The 23,810-nt window shown below is 35.6% G+C and overlaps 1 long non-coding RNA gene across 1 annotated transcript; it reads left to right on the forward strand.

The window, feature by feature from the left end:
* Positions 1 to 1,963: 1,963 nt before the first annotated feature.
* Positions 1,964 to 22,396, forward strand: LOC129233251 (uncharacterized). Its single transcript, XR_008581443.1, has 2 exons — positions 1,964 to 2,144; positions 22,190 to 22,396. It is a non-coding gene; the product is annotated as an uncharacterized LOC129233251 (long non-coding RNA).
* Positions 22,397 to 23,810: the final 1,414 nt, after the last annotated feature.

Raw genomic sequence — 23,810 nt, forward strand, 5'->3', positions numbered from 1 at the left:
TATTTTAATTATTATTTTATTTCAATGTATGGGATCGCAAGATCCCCATTAAACCTATGGATCCCCCGTAAGCTGTGAGTATCACTTTTTGGTGTTTCATTTATTTCATTCTGTATGTAATTTTTCTCATAAAACGGCTGGTTAATAAATAGTGTTTCATGTTACATGACCCCCTTGTTTTGTATAATTTTCTAAAAATAATAAATTTGATAAAGGCTAATATTTGATTGAATTCTAAATTTATGCTTTTAAGTCGTTTTTTATTTTTTTGCGGCTCAGATGCTATTGGATTATTCCGCACATGGGGAACAGTAATTTTGCAACCATGCCGTTTTATATTTTTAATATTGTAATTATATATATATATATATATATATATATTTTTTTTTCTTTTTTTCAACTGTTGCTAAATTTTTTGGCCTCAAAGCCTATACGTTTTTACTTTCCTTCTGCCGATGAAAAAGAGGGAATATTTTTTTTACTAACCTAGTGTCGTTAAAAATGGTGTTTTTGAATGCTTATTTTTTTTATTAATTACCCCGTTTTGATGGGTTGATTATTTGTTTTATTGCCTTTTTAATCGTGTTTTTTAGTATTTTTTTCTTCTAGTTTTAGTAGCTTTTTAAATATATTTTTGAGGGTTTATTTGTTTATAATAAGTGTTTTTGATGACTAAATGATTCAAATAATTACTCAGTTCTGATGTGTTAATTAATTGCTTTGCTGCCGTTTTATCGTGTTTTGTAGAATTTATTTATCTAGTTTTAGTAGTATTTTAATGTATTTTTGAGGGTTTATTTATTCAGATTTGTTTATAATTAGTGTTTTTGAGGGTTAAATTATTTGAATTTATTGCTCTGATGTGATTATTTATTCAGATTTGTTTATAATTAGTGTTTTTGAGTATTAAATTATTCGAATTTATTAATCTGATGCGTTAATTTGTTTTAATGCCGATTTTTCTAATTTATCCAGTTTTAGTAGTTTTGATGTACTTTTGAGGGTTTGTTTATTTAGATTTGTTTATAAATTAGTGTTTTTGAGAGTTAAATTATTCAAATTAATTACTCGTTTCTATGGGTTATTTTGAGTATTGTCCTAGTTCAGTTTGACGGTATTTTAACGTAATTTTGAGGGTTTGTTTACTTAGATTTGTTTATAATTAGTGTTTTTGAGAGTTAAATTATTCAAATTAATTGCTCTGTTCCAATGGGTTTTTTTTTTTTTTTTTAGTATTGTTCTAGTTTGATAGTATTTTAATGTAATTTTGAGAGTTTTCTTAGTTGATAATTAGTGTTTTTGAGCATTGAAGTATTTTTTAAATCAGTTACTGTTTACTTTTTTTATTCTGTTTCAAAAACACTATTTCATTCGTTTTTCAGTTGGTTAGTAAAAAAAATATATACTTTTTCCCTTTTTTCTCATCGGCAGAACGAAAATAATAGCATCTAGGCTTTGGCGCCAAAAAATTTGGCGACAGTTAAAAAAGTCGCCAAGAGTCTACCATATCGCAATCTTCCCAAAAAATATTGCACTGGAACACAAGAAAACAAAACTATTGCAACTAATACATCAGATATAGTAAGCGTCATCTATATACCTTCGTTCTTTCAACAAAGTACATATTATTTAAATTCTACAACAAGAAAATTATATCATACATTCCGTATGTTCCTCTCGTCTACAATACTCGCACGTCATTGTTTTGATTTGAAGAGTGACAAGTGACAGTGACAATCGTGAATCTTCTCGAAGAAAAAAATATTTTGCGGCACAACTATCTCGTTAAATTTAAAAGCTTTAAAAAAATACCAAGCTGGGACGTAATGTACCACATAAAAGTTTGAGTGCGAAAACAGTTTCTGAAAAAGAACATTTCAGACAAAATTTTTGCTCTTACTCTAAAGCCTTTTACATTTCTCGTTTTGGCATTGTTGTGAACCATAACATTGCCAGGGCCGCCGGTCGTTTAGAAACGTGAGTTTTGTACATGGTTTTGTATAAAATAATATTTAAAATTAAAGAGACCAAGATAATTTCGCCTGCGGTAGTTTTATCTTATTCATAATGCCTGAGGAAAAGGAACAAAAGAAATTAAAGCCCTGTTGTGCTTGTCCGGAAACTAGAAAAGCTAGAGATGCATGGTAAATAATTGTTTTAACTTGCTAATTTTCGGCCCTGTAATATACCTTACTTTTTGCTTTCAAAATAATTATCATCATTTAAAACTTTCTTGAAAACCTTAGAGTGCTATGTAATCTTTATGCTCTTGTTGCAGAAGCGAATAATAAAAACGTCTCAATTACGTAAGTGCAACCTTCACAAAATCCTTAACAAACAACTTGACAACAAAGACTGAGACAAAGGCTGAGCGGGATTTAAAAGTTTTCGTTTAAAAGATCTGACCGCTTATCCGTTGGAGTTCGCTTCGCTCACTGATCGGCTAGATTACAGTAACATGGTGGCTTGCGGACTTTGGCCATAAACATTAAAGTTGCGGGATTATTTGTTTACGTTTTAAAGCAACTGTTAATGTAATTTATTGTATTTTTAGTTTATTTGGCAAGTGTTTAGTCATTTTAGTTGAAGAATATGTTACTTTTATTTCGGGGGGGGAGGGGGTGGGGGTAGGATGAGTTATTTTCGTTTATTCCTGGAACTGTTTTTACCTTTATCATTTTTTTAAAACAATCTCTTCGATTGTTTTATTTTTTCATATGGGGGACATTGCAGCGGGATTTCGCATTTGTTCTAGATGGGTAGTTAGTCTTCTACACTTAATATCTAAGGACGATTTTTATACTTTGAGTACGACTGAAGGAACAAACCATGCTATCTATGAATATCTTTCAAGTACGCGAGAAAACTTTTCAGTTTACAAAGTTTGAACAGAACAATGTCTCTCAGGTCCTCTAGTATGCTATAAACTTCTTTGCACCTTGTTGGCCATAACTTTTACTGCTTGTTGCTTTATGAAATTTAAAGTGTATTTAATCAGCTTTTTAATATTGTTGTCAATACAGTGAAATCCTGAAACAAAAACTTCCAATACCACAAATTTTCTTCGAGTAACGGGAATTTTGTTGGAATGGAACTCAAGTAACCTAATGGATTTAAATTTAATTTAAATTGTTGAAATGGCTATTTCATTGTATTGGCATTCATTGTAACGAGATCTCACTATATAAGGATTGGTTTTTACAACTGGAGTATTGGCATTCATTGTAACGAGATCTCACTATATAAGGATTGGTTTTTACAACTGGAGTATCAACATCGTAAACTGATTGTAATTGCTAACAGCAAACAATTCTTAATGATTTTTTAGAATCTCTTTCCCAAAACTTTTCTGACCAAACAATCTTTTTATATAAATATGTACCCACCAGTTTTTAAACTCAATAACTTCAAATATTATAACATTATGCACATGAATTAAGATTACATTATTTAAAATTAGGTTGCAGGAAGTGTCAGTAAAGATAGAACAAAGGTATTATATTCTGGTTTTGACTTTGACATCTATTATGAAATAACAAATTAGCACTCATCAGCCCGGCATAGGAAAGTGACTTAGCTGGAGATGGAAAACCTCTTAAGGAAGCCAAGATTGCCAAACACGAAACTAATAACCACGAAACTGCAGTCCTCGGCTGGAAATGACTGAGCTGGCGGTGTATTTCATGTATTTCTGCTTTAGCGCTGGCTAATTGGGTGGTAATTTACTGAATATACCATGCCTTGCCTTCAATCTTGGAGTTGAACCGAACCATTGTTTCGGTCACTCGTTTGGTCTGTGCTTGTTCTATATTAGCTACCAGTTTGTTTGGTACTCTTGGCTTCCTTAAGAGGTTTTCCATCTCCAGCTCAGTCTCTTTCCTATGCCGGGCTAATGAGTGCTAATAAGCACGAAACTGCAGTCCTCGGCTGGAAATGACCGAGTTAGTGGTGTATTTCATGTAAATCAGCAACTGTTTTGAAATTCACACAGAAATAGTTTCTGAATTCTTCAGTAAAACTTATATGTTATGAAGTTATAGTTTTCTTTATGAATTAATTTTAAAAAACTCAAATGAGATATGGGTTTATTTGATAACCTTGCCCTTGTATTATAGTCATTATGACAATGTTCCTAAGTAAAGTTGCTCATTGTCTAGCATCTCGGTGACATTATATTGGGTTTAGTATTTAAATTTAAATGGCTTGAAACATTAAAGATGTTTTCCGTAGGTACACATTCAGTAGGTACAGTATATAAGTGCATAATATTCAGGTACTTAGAAGTAGATCCATTGACCTGAAGGAATCCTAAAAAGAAATTAAAGAACACGCACATTTAAAAATAAAGTCATTAAAACTTTGTTATGAAACATTGGAAGCGGGGGGGGGGGCATTAAATTTCTCGTGCCCCCTCCAAAAGATTTTTCTGTATCTGCCCCTGGACTCGGTTACCAAGGCCTGCCATCTTACAGCATTCCTGAGAGGTGATGCAGCGGACATTCTTCAGACCATTCCGGACATCCAGCACCTGGATTTCGCTGCCCTCACATCTGCGTCTGCATTGGAGCTTCGCTTCAGTGAGAAGTCCCAGAAACATTTCGGCCAACTCCAGTTGAAGTCCCGTCTCCAGAAAACTGGGGGGAACCCCGCAAGAGCTAGCGGTGTACGTCGAGAGACTGTTTCATCTTGCTTTTTGCGACTGTCCTGCAGATGTTTAAGACAACCTGGCACTCAATTACTTCATGACAGGGTTTGAGATCCAGAAATCCTGAAGGCTCTAGATATGACTGATATCGAAGACCAGAAATCCGCTGTTGTGTGTGCAATGAAGTTGGAGGCTGCCCAGCAAGCATGTTGGGCTAAATGCCTTTATTTTTGGTTCTTGAAGGATTTCACCAATATTGTTTAAAAGAAAAATCATTTTGTGACTTACCTTTTGCCATTCCGAGAGAAAACTTTGCGCGAAGAATCCCATCCACCTGCCGCCAACACTCAAATGTCCGAGTTTGAATCGGAAGTGTTTGGAAAACATGCGGCATGCTATGATTGGTTGTTGTCATTCGGCAGATGTCGGTAAACTTCCGAAAGAGCACGTGTCAATGACGTGATGAAATCATGTTGAGGTGTTAAGTGCTGAATGCCAAATTAAATAAGAATTGTGCAACCTGCAAGCTGTGTTTTCTCCGGGTTGTGTTGTTCTGGCAATATGCAAATTATGTAACGTCACGTTGTTTCTGGAAAGGCCGAATCTGGCTATAAATACGCAGACCGGCAGTAGCTCGATCGCTTGGCTTCGCTTCGTTTTTTTACTTCTACTCGTCTCCTCGTCTGGTGTTGTCTGTGTCCCGTGAACGTGTTCGTCAAATGTCATCCTAAATTTTTTGGCCTCTTGGTGAGGTCTGGTTTTTCCTGGAAAAGCACTGATGATGTTTTAAGTTTGGAAACCGCGTATTGTGATGACGTCTACAAAAGCAAAGAGTTCTAAGTTTCCCTGATGTGAGTCTTTTGTTCTCCTGCGGAAGAAGATCGCGTCCATCCCTGGTATACCTTTCCCTGATGTGGTGAACTGTTGCTCACGCGGTGTGAATCGACCTGCCTGCAATTCGTGGAAATTGCCATGCTGTCCAACGACTGGTGAGGCGTCACCTTGGAACACCAACAGGACTTTTAATCCATGCATGGACTCATTGTAAGATCTCTTTTTCTAATTTTTCCCGGGGAACAAATCATTGTGTTGTAACCAATTTTCAATATGTGTCAAATAAATGTTTTTCAGTGTAAAGAATGATTCATGTTTTATTTTCTTCGGGCAGACCACTACCTCAAATTTTTAGTTGGAAATGAGTTGCCTAATTTTCAGCTTAGCTGTAGGCCATAAACCTCAAATTATATCCAACAGGTGGTAGCAGAGTCGTGTGGTTGACCTGCCCGGGGAAAATTGAATCATTTCTTTATTATGGAGAAAGATTATAGAAACGTTGAGAAGTTGGGCTCCCATAATTGGGCTACCTGGTCCAAAGATATAAAAATGGTGCTCATAGAAAGGGATTTATGGGAGATTACCCAAAAGAAACCAGAAGGGGGGTTAACTAGTGCTGACAGAAAAAGATGTGGCCAAGCTTTAGCCATCATCTATTTAAACTTAGAAAAAGATACAAAAAGGTTAATTGATAATTTGGAAGATCCTAATGAAGCCTGGAAAGCCCTTAAGGCAAATTTTGAACCCCCATCTTTGGCCAGAGTAGCCGCATTGTGGGAATCCTACTTCTCTTGCAAAATGCAAGAAGGTGAAACGGTGGGATTGTTCGCTGCAAGGTTGGGGGGAATTTTTAACCAACTAGTCGAAAATGGATATATTATGGAAGAAAAACTCAGAACTTTTCAATTGATACGGTATCTACCTCCTAGTTTCAGCAGCATTGTTCAAGCCATCTACAGATGGGAAGGAGAGAAATTTACTTTCTCGAAAGTAAAAGATGAACTACTAGCTGAGGAAGGTAGGATTAGGTATTTGGCCGAAGAGCCTAATATAGAAAATTCGGCAATGTTTTCAAAACCCGGAAACTCCGGAATGGCAAATGGTAGGGGTAAATTTCTTGCTAAAAATAAAGTTTGTTACATTTGCAAAAAGAAAGGGCATATTGCGTCGAGGTGTTGGAGCCGTAATAAAGTAAAACAGGATAGGAATTTTAAATTTCAAGCCAAAGAAGACCCTCAGGCAGGAATGTTTTGTTCAGTAAATGAAAACGAAATTTCTGCAAACACTACCTACCCAAAATGTGAGGATACATGGCTATTGGATAGCGGCAGTACATCTCATTTTTGTAGAGATAAATCGTTATTTGCCGAGCTAGAGCCTGTACAAAACACACAAATGGAGGTAGCTGTAGGAAATGTGAAGAGCCAGGTAGAGGGCATTGGGAAAGTGATTTTTAAAATTGAATCGGATGGAAAATTAGTTACCATCACATTGAATAACGTTTTCTACGCTCCAACGCTGCGACGCAACCTAATTTCTGGTTCTTGTATAGATAGACAGGGCTATAAGCTCAAATGGTTGCCCGGAAAGATCTGTGTCTTTAATCAAGAAAATGTTAAATTATTTACAGCAAATTTAATAAATAAACTTTATCATGTTAAACCAAATTTTTATATTGATTGTGAACATGTTAATTATACCAAATTTTTTAAGACCAAGGACCCGTCTGAAGGGGCCAATATGGTCAGTGTTGATATGGAAAAATGGCATAGGAGATTTTGCCATATAAATATGGAAAGTATCACCAAAACGAGTAAACTTGGTGCAGTCCAAGGACTGGAGATTAAGAAGGAGCAAAAACCCAATTGTGACCCTTGTCAATTAGGGAAAATGAGGAAGTGCTCGTTTAAATCTATGCCAGAAAGGCGTACTAATTCTGCACTTCAATTGCTCTACATGGACCTGATGGGACCCCTTCAGACCGAGTCCTTGGGGGGAAAGAAATATATTTTTATAATTATAGATGATTTCTCAAGAAAGTCATATGTTTTCTTTTTAAGAACAAAAAATGAGGCATTTAATGTTTTTGTAAATTTTCAAAAAAGGACTGAAAGATTCCTGAATTCAAAAATTTTGGCTATCCGTTCCGATAATGGAACAGAATTTGTTAACAAAGATTTTGAAAACTATCTCACCAATCAGGGAATAAAAATAGAGCGGACCAATTCCTACACCCCGCAAATGAACGGGGTAGTAGAAAGGTATAATTTAACCATAATGAATGGTGTGAGGTCTATGCTCAAGGATTCTGGATTGGGGGATGAGTTTTGGGCTGAAGCCGCTCTTTGTTTCAACTATGTAAGGAATCGGACGGTAATAGGAAATATGGACAAGACCCCATTCGAGCTGTTTTCTGGACGTAAACCTTCAGTGAGGCACCTACGTATTTTTGGGTGTACTGCCTATGTAGGTCAGCCTAGGTCCAAACTGAAAAAGTTAGATATGAGGGCTACCAAGGGGATCATGGTCGGATACGCCTTACGTACCAAAGGGTACAGAATCTGGGATCCTGAAACCAGAACAGTCACAGAAACTATTAACGTAAAGTTTAATGAAAATGAAAGATGGGGGGAATTAAAAGTCCAAAATAAAAATGAGAGAAAATTTTAACTTTATCAGGCCTATAAGTGAAGTTCAACTTGAACAGGAAATCCAGGAGAGTGTTGAGCAAACTCCCTGTGAAAAAATTAAATGGGTTAGAGAAGTCAAAAAGAGAAAGACCGGGGATAGGACTGATATTTATTATACAATTGCTGGTAAAAATAAAGTAAGATTAAATTCATTAAAACAGGTTCTAAAATATTGTAGTGAAAATAAAATAGAGTATAAACCAAAGCTTTTTGACTTTTCATCTAAAAATCCAACAGTAGGGGAAATCTGTGACGACAGTGAAAGTTCGGGAGAAAGTGAAGAAGCAAGTTTGGTAGAAATTTTTATACCGAATTCGTATAGGCAATGTATGGCTACCCCCGAGGTGGACAACTGGAAACTGGCCATGGAGTCTGAATTGGATGTCATTAACCAAAGAGAGGTGTGGGACCTTGTACCCCCACCAGAGGGGAAACCAATTTTGGGAAACAGGTGGGTCTACGACCTCAAGGTAAATGACAAGGGTGAAATTGTAAGATACAAGGCCAGATTAGTTGTTAGGGGGGACCGTCAGTCAATTGAGTCATATTCTGAAGTTTTCAGTCCAGTAATTGAGTTTTCACTTGTAAGAGTTTTCTTTTCTATTTTTATATGTCTTTTAAAATGGGGTCACTCACAAATTGATGTAAAAAATGCTTACCTGTATGCTGATTTAGAGGAACAAATCTACATGAGACAACCAGAGGGTTTTGTCAGTAAAAGCCACCCTAATTTTGTCTGTAAATTGAAGAAGTCTCTCTATGGACTACACCAGTCCGGAAGAAACTGGTTCTTAGAAATAGACAGTGTTCTTCGTGGTTTTGGTTTTCAAAAATTAAAAGGATGTAATTGTGTATACCATAGAGACAAAAATACTTTTCTTCTTATTTATGTAGATGATATAATAATTCTAGCAAAAAATGAAAATTTAATTAAAAAGGTAATCAATGAAATTAAAAGTATGTATGATATTAAAGAAATGGGGAAAACCAGAAAGCTCCTGGGGATTGAATTTGTGGAAGATAAAAATAATCTTTTCATTCACCAAAGCTCTTATATTTCGAAGGTCTTGGAGTTATTCTCTGATTACTATGTGCCAAATTCAACCCTCCCAATCTCAAAGGGTACAGTTTTGTCGAAGGACGACTGCCCGAAAACTGAGGAAGAAAAAAGGGAAGCAGAAAAGCTCCCATACAGAAATTTGTTGGGTTGTATGGCATACATAGCGGGAAAGACCCAACCTGACATTTCGTATGCGGTGAATATTTTTTCCCAATTTCAAGCAAATCCCGGAAGAAAGCATTGGGATTTTCTATTAAGATTGCTAGGGTATTTAAAGCATACAATATCATACAAACTAAATTTAAGTTCAATCAATAGTGTAAATCTACGGGGATTTTCAGACTCCGATTACGCCGCTAATCGGGAGGATAGGGTCTCAATGGGAGGATCAATTTTGTATATTGATCGGGTCCCGATTAATTGGAGGACATTTAAACATAAATGTGTTGCGTTATCCACAATGGAAGCAGAATATATTTCACTTGGTGAAACTGCAAAAGAAATGGTCTGGCTGAAGAGGATAATCACAGAAATAAGTGAATTAAATATTGAAAACCTCCAGCTTAGAGATACAATTATTTATTGTGATAACATTGCAACAATTGATTTTTCTAAGTCTCCCATTGAGAATTCCCGTACAAAACACATTGATGTAAGGTACCATTTTTTAAGAAATTTAATTGAGCAAAAGATTTTTTTGATTAAATATGTGAGGACAAATATAAACATCGCGGATATTTTCACTAAACCCCTATCTAAGAATTGTTTAAATAAACTTTGTAAAATTATATTTAATTGGGATTAAATGAGGGGGGCGTATCAAATTTTTGAACTGTTTTTCAAATGTATCTTTTGTAAATATAATATGAATGTAGTTAAATGTTTTTAATGTATATAATGTGTTTTTTTGATGAAATTCCTTCAAGAGGGGGGAACTTGTTGGGCTAAATGCCTTTATTTTTGGTTCTTGAAGGATTTCACCAATATTGTTTAAAAGAAAAATCATTTTGTGACTTACCTTTTGCCATTCCGAGAGAAAACTTTGCGCGAAGAATCCCATCCACCTGCCGCCAACACTCAAATGTCCGAGTTTGAATCGGAAGTGTTTGGAAAACATGCGGCATGCTATGATTGGTTGTTGTCATTCGGCAGATGTCGGTAAACTTCCGAAAGAGCACGTGTCAATGACGTGATGAAATCATGTTGAGGTGTTAAGTGCTGAATGCCAAATTAAATAAGAATTGTGCAACCTGCAAGCTGTGTTTTCTCCGGGTTGTGTTGTTCTGGCAATATGCAAATTATGTAACTTCACGTTGTTACTGGAAAGGCCGAATCTGGCTATAAATACGCAGACCGGCAGTAGCTCGATCGCTTGGCTTCGCTTCGTTTTTTTACTTCTACTCGTCTCCTCGTCTGGTGTTGTCTGTGTCCCGTGAACGTGTTCGTCAAATGTCATCCTAAATTTTTTGGCCTCTTGGTGAGGTCTGGTTTTTCCTGGAAAAGCACTGATGATGTTTTAAGTTTGGAAACCGCGTATTGTGATGACGTCTACAAAAGCAAAGAGTTCTAAGTTTCCCTGATGTGAGTCTTTTGTTCTCCTGCGGAAGAAGATCGCGTCCATCCCTGGTATACCTTTCCCTGATGTGGTGAACTGTTGCTCACGCGGTGTGAATCGACCTGCCTGCAATTCGTGGAAATTGCCATGCTGTCCAACGACCGGTGAGGCGTCACCTTGGAACACCAACAGGACTTTTAATCCATGCATGGACTCATTGTAAGATCTCTTTTTCTAATTTTTCCCGGGGAACAAATCATTGTGTTGTAACCAATTTTCAATATGTGTCAAATAAATGTTTTTCAGTGTAAAGAATGATTCATGTTTTATTTTCTTCGGGCAGACCACTACCTCAAATTTTTAGTTGGAAATGAGTTGCCTAATTTTCAGCTTAGCTGTAGGCCATAAACCTCAAATTATATCCAACAAAGCAACCTGCAAGGATCGCAAATTCAATCCGCGGCGTGAAAGCTGATGAATCCAGTGTCAACACAGTTTGCTGAACTTGAGAAGCAAATCAAAGAAATTTCGGGAACCCTCAAAAGGATTGCGGCCCCCTAGGACCAAAATGGACAACCACTTAAGTGCTGGAAATGTGGCAGCAAGGGCACTTGTGAAGAAACTGAAGTTCAACAAGAAACCAGAGGGAATATCACCTCTCCCTCTCAGGTTCAGGAAAACTAAGCCATGGCAATCTCCCGGGGTGGATGTCGCCAAATTCGAATGAGCCCCATCTTAATGTTTTCCAGATTTCATCGATGAGTGGCGGCCGTAATGGACAATTTGTTTACGCATTTATGTAAACAGGTTTCCCTGCAAGTTGATTATTGACACTGGAGCCAATGTTACTATCATAAGAACCGATATGGCTCGTCAATTTGGACTCAACATTCTATGGACGCTGCCCTGAGTTACCCTACAAACTTTGACAGGTGACAAGATCAAGATTGAAGGTAAAGTGAACTAAGAAATTGTGTTTGGAAATACCACTTACCATCATACGACATTCGTTGCTGACATCACAGACCCCTTCATTCTCGGATCGGATTTTTTAAAGAAATATGACTTCACTCTCGACTTCAAGACTAATGAGTTGCACTTGATGAGAGAAGACATAGGGTCAGGTGGGGTAAAATGGGTATAAAATAGCCTACTTTTGGATTTTGACTCTTATATTTTTGTCAAAATATTTTGTTTCTAATTTTTTTTTTTTTGTTTTATGTATACATTACATATGTTGAGAGTAGAATTAAATGATTTTCACACATAATTTGATACAAATTTATTTTTGAGAGGAGTGTTTATGACTATATGTTTTCTATACCCATTTTACCCCACGCAGGTGAAAATGGGTAGCCTGTGGTGTAAAATGGGTATTGAAGTCTAAAAAGTGATAAAAAAGCATACTATTTGTTCAATGCAGAGAGATAATATAGACCTAAGAGTCAGTTAACAGAATTTTACAATTTAATTTAAAAAAAATAGTGCAAACAGTAAATTTGACAAAATATTAATGAGGTTTCTTTCAATGCATGATATCCATACTTGTCATTCTTTAAAAAAAAGTAATGGCCTTTATTGTTAAATTGTGGATCATTAATTATTTTTATTATTTGATGTTTTTCAATGAAATCCATGTCGTCTACATCAGAAAAATCCCCCATCTCGGATTTTTTAAAAATATTTCATGTCATAATATTTCCCTCAACAGCCATATATTTGCCAATAAATTCTTTCTTGCTCGTTTCCTATAAGTATAATATTTATACCCAGGCACCTGTGGTTAAACTTTGCTTCATAAGCATATTTTTAGCAGTTTCTATTCCAGATACTTCCTCTGAATGGAAACTTTCTTTTTCTACTATTTTTTATTTTCTTGTTTTTAATTCATTATTTTTTTTCACTTTCAACTCTTAGCCTTTCTGAAACATCTTTGTCAATACTTCCTGTATTTGCCAGCATACATTTTCGTTTTAAATAACTCATGCTGGTAGTTGTCAAATCTGAAGCTCTTGTTGAAATTGCAGACAATATTGCACTTTTCAAATCTTTATAAGGTGACGAAATCGTGCTTTGTGACGTATAATTTTTGGATTGAAACGAGGATGTGTTCTGAGAATTTAAAGGTACATTAGAGAAATTGGTAGCATCTGATTGCAATCAAATACAACTGTGACAACCAGCAACAGGCTGAGCCCAATATATTCTGAGGAAATTGTTATTTTATGCGCAAGTTCACAAAAACTCTAGAATAAGTATACCGCTGGCTTCTTATTTGTTATGATGGAGCGAAGTTTATTTTATAAAGTCATGGCATTGCATACTCTTATGTTTCAATTATTTTAAATTAACCAAAAATAAAATAATATTCATTCAAAGGAAAATATTCTGTTGTATCTTTTAAAACAACTTGCTGGAATAATAAGCCTAACCATATACCCATTTTCAAAATATGAGATTAAAAATAGAAACTATCTTTTTTTTCTTCCCTGTAAGTTGAAGCAGCAACAAAAATGTCCAACTAAAGACATTATGACACAGTAATAAAAATTTCTCAAAAATCAGGAGCTGGAGATAGAAGTTTAAGCAGACAACATGCGGCTTGAATTTATCTACTTCAATTTAAAGTGTTACCTCTCACTAAAAAATAATCTATTGGAAAAATATATTTTGTGAAACAGAATTCAGAACAGCCAAGTATAATGTCCCACTCAAAAAAATGCAAATTTAATTTAAAATAATTTGTTTTTAAAACCATATATTTTGACTACCTATTTTACCCCACTACACATTTTACCCCACCTGACCCTAGCCAATTTCCACACAGAAAATGATGTAAAATTTGCTCATCAAATAATAGCTCAAACAGATTTATCAATTCCCTCAAAATCAGAATTACTAATACCTGGCTCCATCAGAGAAAACAATAGCTTTAGATTTGGCCTCATCGAATACCCTAACCTAAGCAATAATCCAAAAGGAGTGCTGGTAGCACCTATACTTGTGGACCTTCCTAAGGATGTAATTCCTGTGAGAGTCGCCAATGTGAGTGAAAGACCAAGAAATATTCAGAAAGGTGAAGTGTTGGCAACTTGTACTCCAGTAAACTGCATATTAGGAGAATCAATTCCCCCAAGACTGTGTCTTCTGAGTCCTTGACATCGAAGTTAATAGGAAATGCGCCATTATCGAAAGATCAAAGAACTGCTATGGAACAAATGGTGGACAACTACAAGCATCTGTTTTCATCCACATTGGAGAACGTCAAATTAAACGCAGCATAGGATCGACACTGGAGAACATCTCCCTATTAAACAGCATCCAATATGACAACCGTTCGCCAAGAAGGAAAAGGTCGAGACCCTCCTGAAAGAGATGCAGGAGAATGATGTCATCGAAACCTCGTCCAGTCTTGGGCCTCTCCCATCGTCTTGGTCCGAAAGAAAGAGGGCTCTACCAAATTTTGTATCGATTATCGGCGCCTGAACGACATCACCAAGAAAGACAGTTACCCTCTTCCACACATCAATGACACTTTGGACACCCTGCCTGGACACAAGAGGCTTTTGAGTCTGGACTTGAAGAGCGGATACTGGCAGGTAGAGATACACCCCAATGACTGAGAAAAGACGGCGTTTACACCTAGACAAGGCTTATGGCAGTTCAAAGTGACGCCCTTCGGCCTCTGCAACCGTCTCCAAAAGACACTCGAACCAGCCACGTTCGAGCGTCTTATAGAGACGGTATTAAAAGGGCTCTCCTACGAATCCTGTCTGGTCTAATTAGACGATATCATCATCATCATAGGACGCAGTTTCAAAGAACATTTGGCTAATCTTAGAGAGGTGCTGCTAAAACTCAAGGAAGCCAACCTGAAATTAAGCCCGTCCAAATGTAATTTGTTCCGCCCTAGAACATCATTTCTTCTGAGGGTGTACAAACTGATCCAGAAAAGGTATCTGTGGTCAAGAGTTGGAGTCGTCCCAAAAACATCCATCAGCTGCGAAGTTTCCTGCGGCTCTGCACATACTACAGGAAGTTTGTGAAGGGTTTTTCCAATATTACACGACCTTTGCATAAGCTAATGGAGAGCAAGTAAAAGTTTGAATAGTCTAAAGAATGTGAAGATGCATTTCTACAATTGAAGGCAGCTTTAATACCAACGCCTATTCTCTCATACCCTCAGTTTGAAAAATCCTTCATCCTTGACACTGATGCGAGCAACGAGGGCATCAGAGCTGTTTTATCCCAAGAAATAAACGGCAATGAACATGTCATCGCTTACTGGAGCAAATGCTTGTCAATGTCAGAGCGAAATTGCTGCATCACCAGAAAGGAGTAGCTGGCCATAGCTGTAGAACACTTCCATCATTACCTCTACAGCCAAAAGTTTCTGCTTCGGAAAGAGCATGCCTCGTTGACTTGGCTTTTAAACTTCAAAAATTCGGAAGGCCAGATAGCCAGGTGGATACAACGGCTCCAGGAATATGACATGGAGATCAAGCATTGAAAAGGGTTGTCTCACGGTAATGCAGATGCTTAATCAAGGAGACCTTGTCCTGAGAACTGCCACTATTGTTTTTGAATCTAGAAACAGTATGGAACGACTAGCCCTATTGCCTATCAGGTGACAGTGACTTCAACATCATCAGAACCTGATCCATGGAGTGACTATCAAGTTCGAAAAGTTCAACTGAAGACTCAGACATAAAACCAAGTTTGGTGTGCATGGAAAGTGACAGTCAACGACCTAGCTGGCAGAACATTTTCGTCTTCAGTCCTAAAAGATACTGGGCTTTATGGAACTCACTCCATTTACGGAAAGGCGTACTACACCGAAAATGGGAATCTGATGATGGTAAAACATCCAGGTGGCAGTTACTACTTCCCTGATCAAGGATTTCAGATGTTCTGAAGGAACTACATAGTAGTGCAACTGTAGGGCATTTTGGTGTCTTGAAAACCCTCAATAAAGTTCGAGTATGCTTCGTCTGGAGCAAGGCGAAGGATAATGTGAAGAAGTGGTGCCATTCTTGTGATGCCTGTACTGCCCGTAAAGGACCAAAGAAAAGAAGCCGAGGGAAGCTACATCTGTACAACATTGGAGTTCCTTTCGAATGAATCGGGATTGACATCCTGGGTCCTCTTCCAAGAACTGCTGATGGGAACAAATACACTTGTTTCCATTGACTATTCCACCAAATGACCCGAAGCATACCACATTATAAATCAAGAAGCTACCACCGTAGCAGACTCTAGTCCAGCATTGGATCTCGAAATATGGAACACCTTTGCAAATTCATTCTGATCAAGGAAGGAATTTCATCTCTGTTGTGTTTAAGGGCTTATGTCAAATTCTCAAAATTGAGAAAACTAGGACAACACCACTACACCCGCAATCGGACAGCATGGTGGAGAGATTTAACGCACAATCCTGAATAATCTCTCATTTATGGTCTCCAGGAATGAACAGGATTGGGACAAGAAGCTACCTTTGTTCCTGCTGGCCTACCGCAGTGGCCAGAGCTGTGTCCAAGGGGAGGGTTTTAGGGGTTAAACCCCTCCCATTGAAAGAAAAAAATCAATGAATCATTAAACGATTTTCTAAATTGTATTTTAAGTTTTAATTAATTTTAGAGTTAAACTCTGATGCAGTATTCACCCTCTTTAATATTTCCTCATGTTTAACAATTAGCATTTTCCTCAATTGTAGGATTCCCAAGCCACTTCGCTTCTAAGTACTTGAAAAAATTAAGGACGGAGGAATGGCTGAAGAGTCCGGCAATGCTGTAAGCATGCAGGAGAAAATTATTTAAAAGAATATTAGGCAATGATGTAGCGCCCCCCCCCCCTCCAAAAAAAAAAAAAAAAACAACTTAGGGGCAGGGAAAATGGTTACTTTGTTTACTATCAGGTTTTTTTTTATGGTACGCCTTTAGTGTTGGATGAATTAGTCGTTTCACACATTAAAAAAGTGTTTCTATGCGAAACAGCAATTTCTTTAAATAAAATTTTTATTTTCATTAAATTCATGTTCAATGTTATTTGATGGAAAAACAAAAGAAAAAAGAAAGAAACTAGCATTAGGTGGCATAAAAGAAATATGTGCTTTTGCAAAATGCTCAACTGTACAAATAAGATTTCATTTAAAAAAAAAAACGTATTAAAAAAAAAGCCTAGTTATCGAACTAAAATGAACTATTCAACATGCGTCGTTAGTTTTCCTATGACAATGTAAGTTACAAAGGTAAAAAGTTTCAACCCCTCCCTTTATGAAATCCTGGACACGGGCCTGCGCAGTGCTGTCCATGAGACTGCCCCATCTCAGATGTTCTTCGGAGGAGAGCTTTGGCTACCTGTGATCTCATCTTCGATCATTCTCCAGATGGGCCCTCAGTGTCTAAGGAGTACATCCAAGATCTCCAGGCCCAGTTGGGAGATGTTCATAACTTCGCATTTGAGCGAATCAACATCGCGGTGGAGAAGATGAAGACCCGATACGACACAAGGTCCTCTGGACATGAATTCCATGAAGGTGACAAGGTTTGGTTATGGAATTCTATCCAACAGAAAGGTCTTTAACCCAAATTGCAGTCACATTGGGATGGACCGCACAAAGTCCTTAACTGACTGAATGACGTCGTAGTGAGTATCCAAAAATCACTTAATGCAAAACCTAGAGTTGTACATTATGCTCGTCTAGCCCCATACTACGGCCATAGTTCATGAGTAATTACGTAAAACAACCATGATTGATAATATAAAACTTATGTAGATCATTTTTGCTTTTAATGTTTAGTAATGTTTCTCTTTATTATTGTGTTATCTATGTCTGATTGGTTATTATTTAATGTGTGTATTTGTAAACTTGTGATGTAAGTTTGGCAACCTTTTCTGGGGACTACTACAGTTCTACTGCCGGGACATGCAGTCCTCAGGAAGGGGGTAATGTTACAAATTTTGTAAATAGTAATTGTCTTTATGATTAATTTGTTGTAATCTGGCTAATTTTGGCATTTGTTCCATTAATTTTCATCTAAAATTATCGTAGTAACTTAACCTGTAAATTGTTTCTTGTAATGAATATACAACCCTCCAACATTCGTATGATGTATATTGTCCCCGGATAACATTTGTGAATGGAATAAAATGAAAATATGAGAAATTGGTAGAACGTTGTAGGATTCTCTGGATGTTTCTTCGCTTGGTATATAATGCTGGACGTCTTGTGAATAAGGGAGAGAGTTTTGCTTTTCAACAGTCTGAATTTTGTCTGAGCCGTTTCTCTGTTTATTGTGAAGTATTTGCGCTGTGTTTTGCATATTTTAATGTCAATACGTGTGCCATCGTTGGGTTTACAGTGTTAATTGATATTTGCTTAATTGCTGATGATTGATTTAGCAGTTGTAACTACATTTCTTATACATAGCTGTAAATAAATCTCCTGTGATTTTCTCAAGAACTGTGTCATAATTCAAAGGAAGTTTGAAGTTGCATCGAACTCATAGCAATATAATTTTAGTCAGCTGTAATATAATTATCTGTTAATAAATTTAGGAAATAAATTTTATTGGGTGCTTTGAGTATTTCACCTTCATGGCAGCAATAAAACATTGCCTTGCCTGTTTTTAAGTTATGTATGCGAAATCAAAAATCCACAACTATCAAAATTAAATGTTTTGAATGGAAAGCTGGGTAAGAGATTTTTTTTTTTTTTTTAAAAATTGACAGACAACCAAACCACGAATGCAGTAAGTATAATAACCAAGACTATATTTATGTGCACAAGTGCTGGATTTAATATTTAGTTTGTTTGAAGAAAAAAACTTCTTATGAAAAAACATTTTCAAATAAAACATTGTATTTTGAAATTTTATTATTATTATTTTCAATGATGTAGGAGATGTTACCTTTTTAAAATAACCTATTTAATTATAAATTTTAATAAACACATTTTTCGGAAATAAAGCTATGTAGCGTTAAAAAAGAAATTTAGTGAAATGCATTTCTTAAAGATTGCTTTAGTTTTATTTGTTTAAAACTAAGGTAAATACTTTTCTTCTGGTTATACCTGGGTCGTTCCATGTCAAATCAACGAAAAAAATGGCATTTTCAACCTGACCTTCTCAAATTTTTTTGATATTTGGTTCAATTGTTAGGTTTACATAAAAAGGAATAAATATACAATAATAAGTCTCTATCTATTTTAGTTTCTGAGATAATTCGATCCAAAGATAAGCAAAAAATGTAAAATTTTGCATTTTGCTAATCATATAATGAGTCATTATTTGTTCCTGTATTGTCGCAGAACATTACTTTTGGTGTTTTTAGAAAGTGCTTGAATGGACCTTTTATTTGACATGTGACATGCTTATGTTTCTTGATTTTTTAATTTCAAGGTCAAACACTTTGACCTTTGACCTTCGATATTTCAGAAAGTGTATTTTAATTTTTCTTTGAAAAAAAAATGTTATTCCTACATCTATTTTTTACAATATACGAGCATATAAGTATGGGAATGCCATGGGATGCTAAAATATAAAATAAAATGTAACTTACCATTTCAGTACAAAATCGGCATTTAAGTTTTAATTTATATACATATTTTTTAAAAAAATCAACCATACTGCATCAAATATTTATTTAAAAATTTATTAAAATTGACACATTATTAAGGGGTATTATATACTATACATATGTACTGAACATAAATTAAAATTAATATCAATATTAAAAAAATTAGTTTTATTATATGAATTTTAAAGAAAAAAATTTTTTCTGGCATATTTATTTTTGAAATGGCATAAAATTTTTTAAATGAAAAATATTTTTTAGTATCATAATATGTATATCTACTAAAAATAAAATTAATTACATGATTTTTCATTCTAAATTTTTCACCTCCAGTTCCTTTTCTTTTTAAATATTCCTTTGTTCTTTTTAAAACCATGCACTAAACAAGAACAACTTGTGATCAAATAAATATGTTGTTGGTTTTTGAAGCATACTAGAGTTTCCCAGTCATTTCCCATTAGAGTTTTCCCATACATGGCCCTTTATGAAATATGCAGTTTGCGAAATTCCTACTGAAGCTTGTTACTTTGGAAATTGTATAAATTGTCCTGGGTTTGAAAGAGTCAAAGAAAGAATCAAAGAAGCTTTCGAATTCAACTGCGTTGAAAACATCACATATAAACAGTGGATACAAAAGTTGAAAAAAGAACATCTCTCGAGACATTAGTGGAAACTACTGAAGAATTTATCAATATATTTTTTGAAAATCTCCCGAAACTTCTTCACTCATTTTCTGCAAGTCAACAATTGAGCAATCTCAATCGTTAAAAGAAGGTGAATACCTTGTAATCTGCATCTTTGCAGAGAATTATTCTTTTATCCTCCAGGATGCTGCCCAAGGTTTCCATTGGAACAATGCTCAAGCTACAATTCACCCCTTTTTCTTTCTTTCACACACACACATATTGAGGTTTCTGCTATTCCACGGAGGAAGCTTATACCTCTATTAATCCACAAATTTTCCAGGATTTTGTTTATCCAGGACAGCACAAATACAAAACAATAGATGGTGGTGCCATCTATGGACAGTTCGAGAGACAATTTAGAACCAGGCCAGGAGCCAAATAACTTCCTAGCCTGCCACCCCCAGAGGTATCGTTTCACTTGGAGGACATTGTGACCACGAGCATATTTAACGTCGCCCAGTCACCATTAATGACGACGGTCACCCCTTCACCATTTATTTTCAGGACGCTTCCACAAAAGCAGTAATGAATACATCTCTAGTAATAATTTCTGATTGCCTTGTGCATGACACAACAGCAGTCAATCTTTTTCAAAAACATCTAATTTCTTTCATGCAATCTCATTATAACACAAAACCAAACTTAACTTATTACTATAGTGATGGTGCTGCTTCTCAGTACAAAAATCGATTCAATTTTCTGAATCTCTGTTACCATGGGTCAGACTTTGGTAATCACAGCACAATGGCACTTTTTTGCAACATCACACGGCAAAAGTGCATGCGATGGTGTAGGAGGCACTGTGAAAAGACTAGCAGCAAGAGCTAGTCTTCAAATGATACATAATGAACAAATTATGACTCCTCGACAGCTTTATGAATGGGCAAAAGATCACATTAAGACAATACATTTTCAATATAGTACAACTGAAGAACATAAACAAGAAGAGGAGACTTTGAAAAACAGGTTAATGACCGCAAGAAGAATACCAGGTACTCAGAAACTCCATTCTTTTATTCCACTGAACATGAATCACATGGAAGTCAAAATATTTTCATTTTCAAAAAAGTCAAGAATAGAATATTTAAGAGCTGCTCGGGATTGTATTGAATTTGTCGCAGAAATGGTCGGGTTTTTAATCTGCAGGTATGATGGACACTGGTGGTTAGGTTGTGTTTTAGACTGATGAAGAAAATGAAACACTTAAGATAAAATTCTTGCATCCACATGGACCTTCATATTCTTTTTACTATCCGAACGCAGAGGCTATTATGAATGTACCTGTAGATGATGTAATATTAAAAGTAGATCCCAGGATAAATCTCACAGGAAGAGTTTATAACTTGTCGAAGGAAGAAATGGATAATTCTAACCAAAAGTTGTAAAAATAACTTGTGTGTCCTTTTGTAAATATTTTCAGAAACGCTACAAATTGCATTTAAGTAGTAAGTAGATATATGTTCAAAATTTTGTTTTTCCATGATTCCATTGCAATCCCATTATGAAATTTTTTCCACATATACAGTGCATTAGTGTGTAAAAAATAATTTATTTTCAGATTTTTAAAAGATATACTTTTTGAAATATTAATGACTCCAAACCTTATAATGTGACATATCCTATAAAAGCCCATTTCAAAAGCTTTAAATTAAAACCAAAATGAACTCTTTAGCTCCAATAGAAGCTGAGAAAATCAACTTCTTGTAATAACTAAAACCTCGTTTTTTGCATTTTCCCCCCTTTTTTAAATAGCCCTACACAAAAAACCGGGCAACTTAAAAACCTGAAAAAAATATTTTTCTGTATCATATCACTATATATAATCAATCCCCTGAAATTTGTTGGAATCCGTGATGGTCAAGTTGTGAGGCTCGTTGATTTGACATGGAATGACCCACCTATTTAATGAAAATCTACGGTATAACCCTGATTTAACGATTGTCAGAGGACTGAAAAAAGTTATCGTTAAATGAAAAATGTCGTTGAATCGAGGAGCATCGACATTCAGTGCAGTCAAATCCAGACCAGTGAAATGCATCATTAAATTGTGAAAATTGTTAAATCGAAGTTATAACTGTCTTTTTTTCTTTGATGAATTGTTGCTTGTACGGAAAGTGAGATATTTTTCTTTTTTTCTCCCTTTAGTATAATGGAAAAAGGTGAAGAAAACTGTTCAGAATTGGTGGATGCACATAAGGCATGCTTGAAAAAAATGGGCTTTAATGTTTGATGAACAAGAATGGAAAACCTTCTATTAAACAAAATACTTGCCATGTCATTTGTATATAGTGTGCATATTGTATTTATTTGTACAATAAAAATTTATGGTTAAATAAATATTATACTGATAGACACCAGCTTGCCTTTTTTTAAAAAAAAGAAACAACACATTCCATTTTTGCAGGGGTCTGGCCAGAGGAAATTTGGGTCCGTTAATGGACCCTTCACAAAAACCCGATCAACCAAAACGGACCGTTCACAAAATGCCGATCAACCAAAACAGACCCTTTACAAAATTCTGATAAACAAAAATGGATCTTTCACAAATTGTTTATTGAAAGAGCAAATCTCAAATTAAAATAACGCAGCATATTAGCATATTTCCGTAAATAAAAACGATGCAGGGAACCTTTCTACTTCCTTTTTCAAAAAAGGAAGTATTGTATTCGTGAAAAAATGTTCACTCAAAAATCGACCTTATTTCTATTTTGCTCACCCCAGAATGAATGTTGAATTTTTTTTTCGACTCGACCACACATGGATAAGTGCCTAAGAATGTATAGATACGCGAAATATCCGTAATGACGATTCCCGAGTTAATTACAAGGAATTTCTCGTGACGTCTGTATGTACTTCGCATAACTCAAGAACGGTAAGTCCTAGAAAGTTGAAACTTGTTACGTAGAATCCTAGTGGGGTCTAGTTCTGCGCCTTCCCTTTTGCATTTAGATGTTTCTAAGGGGATCTTTTGTCCCTTTTGGAGGGGGGGGGGAATCATTGTTAATTTCAATGTAAACTTAAGTGGTGTTATAATTTGGCGAACACTTGGCGATATATCGCCAGTCTTTTGGTCGCCAAGTTTTGTAGCCAACTTGGCGACAAATTTGGCGATTTTTTTTTTATTTTTTTTAAATCTGTTTCAATTTGGTCACTGTTGGTGATATTTAGAGAGTCAACTATTGAATCACATTAAAATTGCCAGTAATGGGGAAATGACATTAAATTGGAGTAAAAGGAGGTCATGTGATGCACACATCAGCTCGTTTGAAGTTAAATTAGAGGGATTAGCTTATACAAAATCTTAATTTTGAAAAAAAAAAAAAAAAAAAAAAAATTGGCACTCTTGTGATGCTCCTGCAAGTGATAAATAACTACTATGGCCAAATAAATATAATGCTTGTTGTTAGTTCCTTTGAATGAAATTAATAGCTGAAAGTCGGTTTGGTTTATAATTTTGCTTGTTTGTTTTATGCAGCGGTGTTGTTAACTTCTCTGAAAAAGTGTTTACCTGCACTCCCCTCCCCTGCTCATGATTTAATAAACAATAATATACAGTGAAGAACTTAAAACTGCAAAGGATATAGAGGTGGGGAGAAAATGTGATCGCTTCGATAGGGTTACCAACTTCAAACTTATTGCCACTTAGCCTATGGTGGTGCAATGTTCAACTGTTATTTTGAGAGAAAGTTATATGATTTTTATTGTTTGATGCTATAAAGGATAATTAATTTTAAACAAACTCTTTTAATTACCGGTTTTTTTTCTT

This window comes from Uloborus diversus, unplaced genomic scaffold (assembly GCF_026930045.1).
Source record: "Uloborus diversus isolate 005 unplaced genomic scaffold, Udiv.v.3.1 scaffold_288, whole genome shotgun sequence".
NCBI classification, from domain to species: Eukaryota; Metazoa; Arthropoda; class Arachnida; order Araneae; family Uloboridae; genus Uloborus; species Uloborus diversus.